We start from the raw sequence: 5,416 nt of genomic DNA on the forward strand, positions 1-5,416 counted from the left end.
GTCACCCCAAAAATGTAGGAGGCACTAGAAAACTGGGGTGTCATCTGCAGAGAAGGTGGTGTCATCACCCCACTGGGTGTGGGGTGATGGCAGGTGGATTGCCCTGCTAGCCTGGGATCCCAGGTATCCCCTCCCTCCCTCAAACACATTAGGACCCAAGCCTTGGTCTCCCAGCACCACCCAGATGGTTGGGTCTCCTTGTCCCCAGAACTCTCGGCAGCGCTCACTGTCTTGCCGGTGCACGTCCATCATTGGTCCTAGAGCCTGGATGTCTGGGGGACATCTTCTCCTCACTTGTGTCCTAACATCCCTGTCTCCTCATCTCTGAATCTTCGTCTCTCACCCTGCATCTTCACCTTTCCAGCTGTGAATCTCTCTTTCTTTCCTCATCTCTGCAAATCTCTTTCTAAATCTCTGTCTCTCCATCTCTGGGTCCCTCTCCTTCCAGGCTCTGTGTCTCTGTGCCCTTATCCTAGGTCTCTGTCTTCTATGTCAAAATCTCTTCTGAATCTCGCTTCCCATCTCTCTTCATCTCCAGACCTGCCCCGTGAAGGCAGCCACAGGGCCCCATCCCCGCTGCTGTCCAGACTAAGGGTGTAAGTGACTCAAAGTCAGTCATCTCCGAGGACCCTAGGGCTCCCAGGATGACACTGTGAGTTGTCCTCAAGTTTCCTCTCTCACTCCTGACACAGCCTGGGGGCCCCAATTAGATCTAGCAATTCATGCAGGTGAGGAAATAGAGACTGGGGAATCTGTGAGGTGGCCTGCTTGGGGGTGAGGAGGGCCGTGAGCAGGAGGAGGAGCTCCTGGGGGGCTGAGGAGTGATGGTGCCCCAGTCATCAGGCATCGGCCTACATCCTCCTCAAACAGGGTTGCCACATAAAACACAGGCTGTCCTGTAAAATCTGAAATTCAGATAAGCAACAAACATTTTTTTTTTTTAGCATAAGTATGTTTCATGCAATATTTGGGGCATATTTATACTAAAAAGTATTTGTTATTTATCTAAAATTCAAATTAAATTGGGCTTCCTATAGTTTTTATTTGCTAAATCTGGAACCCTACCATCAAAGACAGAGGAATCCAGGGCTCCAGCCCCCTCTTTTCCCAGAACCTAGGAGTCCAGGCCCCAGCCTTCCCTCCTCAGGATCTGAGAGTCCAGGTCCCAATCCTCCTCTTCCCCCTTAGAAGGAATGGGGCACCCAACCCCCTTCTCCTTTGGAAATACAGGAGTCCAGGCTCCCAGCCCTTTTCTCCCCAGAACCCAGGCATCCAGACCAGGTCTCAGTCCAGTTGCCCAATGTGGGTCAGTCATCACTGTGGGTTTCACAAGGTGGGTTGTGCCATCTGTGGCCCCGGTGGAACTGGTTGGGCTGAGCGGACAAGTGGGGTGGCCCCCCTTCCCATCCTCAACCTGCTGTTTCCTTCAGGGCCAGCCCAGCAGGGCTGGGAGTGAAACAGGAGGGACTTGGGGAGCTCTGGGTGTGCCCCTGTGTTTGGGTGTGTTGTGTCTCTGTGTGTGGTTGTGAACAATTGTCATGACAATCCCTGACTGTCATGATGTGTCTCTGTGCTTTTTCTGTGGTCTGCGGTGTGATATGAGAGGGTCTCTTCTATTTGTGTGTCTGTATTGCCCTCCTGTGAGTCCACACACTGTGCACTGCTGTTTGGGTGTGTTTGCAGTTATTGTGATTCTGTAATTCCGGTTGGATTAAGGTAGCAATTATTTATTGAATGGCAGCCTTATGTGATGGACTCTGGAGCCAGAAAGCCTGGGTTCAAATTCGTTTTTTTTTTTTTTTTTTTTTGAGATGGAGTTTCGCTCTTGTTGCCCAGAGTGCAATGGTGTGATCTCAGCTCACCACAACCTCTACCTCCCAGGTTCAAGCAATTCACCTGCCTCAGATGCCCGAGTAGCTGGGATTACAGGCATGCACCACCATTCCTGGCTAATTTTTTGTATTTTTAGTAGAGACGGGGTTTCTCCATGTTGGCAAGCTGGTCTCGAACTCCCGACCTCAGGTGATCTGCCCGCTTCGGCTTCCCAAAGTGCAGGGATTACAGGCATGAGCCACCGTGCTCAGCCTCAAATTCTTTTTTTATTGAGACAAAGTCTCACTCTGTTGCCCAGGCTGGAGTGCAATGAATGGGAGGACTCACTGCAGCCTTGACCTCCCCGACTCAAGTGATCCTCCCACCTGAGCCTCCTGAGTAGCTGGGACCACAGGTGTGCACCACCATGCCAGCTAATTTCTACAAATTTTTTGTAGTGATGGAGTCTTGTTATGTTGCCCAGGCTGGTCTCAAACTCCTGGGCCCAAGCAATCCTTCTGCTTCGGCCTCCTAAAGTGTTGGGATTAAAGGCATGAGCCACTGTGCCCAGCCTGGGTTCAATTTCTGACTGTTGGCTGGACATGGTGACTCACACCTGTAATCCCAGCACTTTGGGAGGCTGAGGCAGGCAGGTCACGTGAGGTCAGGAGTTCAAGACCAGCCTGGTCAATATGGTGAAAACCCATCTCTACTAAAAATGCACATAAAAAGCCAGGTGTGGTGGCATGTGCCTGTAGTCCCAGCTATTCGGGAGGTTGAGGCAGGAGAATTGCGTGAGCCCAGGAGGCAGAGGTTGTAGTGAGCCAAGATTGCACCATTGCGCTCCAGCCTGGGTGACAGAGCGAGACTCCATCTCAAAAAAAAAAAAAAAAAAAAAAAAACCTACCAAATTCTGACTGCCTGTCAGTGGCTGTGAAACCTTGGGCAAGTCACTAAACTTCTTTGGATATCAATTTTCCCACCTATAAGATGGGTTGTTGCAAATAAGGTTGTTGAGAGCATTAAATAAAAAGTGCGGCCGGGCACAGTGGCTCAGGCCTATAATCCCAGCACCTTGGGAGGCTGAGGCAGGCGGATCAACTGAGGTCAGGAGTTCATGACCAGCCTGGCCAGCATGGTGAAACCCCATCTCTACTAAAAATACAAAAACTAGCCGGGCATGGTGGTGTGTGCCTGTAGTCCCAGCCACTTGGGAGGCTGGGGCAGGAGAATCGCTTGAACCCAGGAGGCAAAGGTTGCACTGAGCCAAGATCGCACTACTGCACTCCAGCTTGGGCAACAGAGTGAGACCCCGCCTCAAAAATAAAAAAAAAGTGCTTGGAATTGTGCCTGTCACATAGGAAACATTTTTTTGTTGCTGCTGCTGATGACGATGATGTGTTCTTCTGGTTGCCGGGGATACAGTAGGGAATTAACCCAGGTCTTTGCTCATGGTCCTCCTGGTAGGAGCTGGATGACTGGTCCAGCTCTCAGTGACTGGTCATGTAATTGCATCGCTGGGGTGTCTCTTTTGCATGTGGAACAGGATATTTCTTGTGTGCTGTGATCACGGGCGATTCTGATTGTGTGCCTATATTTGTGTTTGTGCTTGTAGGTGATTATATTGCTGCGTGTGTGTGATTCTTTGTGTCGGTGCAAATGCAAGATCAAATCTAACACAAATTGTGAAGGCACGTGTTTGGTGTGATCTTGCATTTCTGACTCTGAGGTGCTGGGAGTGTGTCTGTAATTGAATCTTGAGAACCCTTCTCTCAGCTGTGAGGCCACTCCCTTACATAACGTCCCACAGGTGACCCCTGGGAGAGATCCTTCCAAGATGAGCCTTGGTTTCTCCCTAATGGGGATAGTGGGCCCAGTGGCTCAAGGAGAAACGGGAGATTGAAAGGGAAGGTGGGAGGAGACCAGTGAGGCCAGGGAGAGGGTAAGAGACGTGATGGTGGCACAGAAAAACGATGGCTGGATGGGGACAGAGGAAGAGCTGCCCAGAGATGGGGATCTCTGTCCATTCATTCCATGAGCATTTCCTGAGCCCCTGCAATGTGCCAGGACCTCTGGTCGGTTCAGGGTCTGGGGGAAAGCAGAGAGACCCAGAGAGATGAACGCCCACCAGGAAAGCTGTTGCTGCCCCGAGGTGGCCCACTGCCTCCATGATAGGCCTCAGTGACAGTTCTGAGTGATGGAGATGCAGCGATGGGGAGGGACAGAGAAGGCCAGATCTGTCCAGATCAAAGAACAGAGGCCATGGGGAAAGGTCCCTTCCAGGTGAAGGGGACTGCCATGAATCATTTTCTTATCACCTCCTAATAAGCTCATGATGCAGCTGCACCTCCTAAGACCCCAACCAGGCTCACGCCCACAGCCAGAAGGGTTGGACAAGCTTGGTGTCGTGGATTCATGGGAGAAAATATCTGGGAGACCCCATCCTTGGCCCTGCTTTCCCCAGGACCCAGGAGTCCGGGTCCCCCGCTCTCCAGTCCCCCAGCCCCAGGAGTCCCACCTCTCAGCCCCTCTCCTTTTGTTTGTTGCCTGAGTTTCCTTTTTTCTCTCTGGGCCTGTAACTCTTTGTTTACCTCCATCTGTGTTTTGTGTCTCTCTTGTATCTTTACATCTGTATCTTGATTCTCCCTCACTGGGCCTCAATTTTCTCACTTGTAAACTGGGGATAATACTACTAATAATAATCCAATCTCTCAGAGCTGTGACGAGGAAGACATGAGATAATTATGTAAAATGCTCAGCACAGAACCAGGCCACAGTAAACTCAGTACAAGAGAGCTCTATTATTATTACTGTTTTATTTTTGCTATCTCCCCTTTGGTATCTCTGTTTTTTTCTTGGTCTCACTTGAGTCTCCAGTCTCCTCTAGCTCTGGGTTCCTTTTGCAGACAGCACCTGCCTCTGACTTCCCTTTTCGGGATGAGGAAAGGGCATATCCAGGCCAGGGCTTCCCCTGAGCCTCTTCCTTCTCCCTCTCCATTCCAAGCTCCACCTCATTACCCAGAACACGTGCCTGGGGGTAAGGCCTGGCTCCCTTACCATAAATAGCCTCATAAAATCCTGAACCCCAAACCTGTCATCCCTGGGCGGGCGAGTGACTCAAGATCCCGGAGTTCCCGCTCCTAGACACTAAACCTTCAGGTTTCCAGCCCCCTCCTCCCTCTGACCCAGGAGTCCCGGCCCCTAGTCCCTCCTTCCTCGGGTCCCAGACTTCTCGTCCTTCAGAACCAAGGAGTCTGAACTCTCAAATCCCCAACCTTCCTCAAGACCCAAGGATCGGGTCAGCAAACAGCCTAGGTATGTGGGGCCAGAAACTCCATTCACGACCATTCTGCGACCGTCTACGCCCAGGGTTCCCACCCCGACTCAGTCCCTCTGGAGGCGGGTCCGACACGCGAGGCGCTTCTTTGGAGTCTGGCTGCGAAAGCTATCCATGACGTCAGTCACTATCTTCCAGCCAATGGACACTCGGCCTTCTACCTCCCTGGGCCACTCAGGACCCTTTGCCTGGTAGGCGGGGCCCACAGCCCAACTCGGACAGCGATAGGCTTTCGGAGACGCCAGTCTCTGCCAGGCCCCGTCAGTC

The sequence above is a fragment of the Nomascus leucogenys genome, chromosome 17 (genome assembly GCF_006542625.1).
Source record: "Nomascus leucogenys isolate Asia chromosome 17, Asia_NLE_v1, whole genome shotgun sequence".
NCBI classification, from domain to species: domain Eukaryota; kingdom Metazoa; phylum Chordata; class Mammalia; order Primates; family Hylobatidae; genus Nomascus; species Nomascus leucogenys.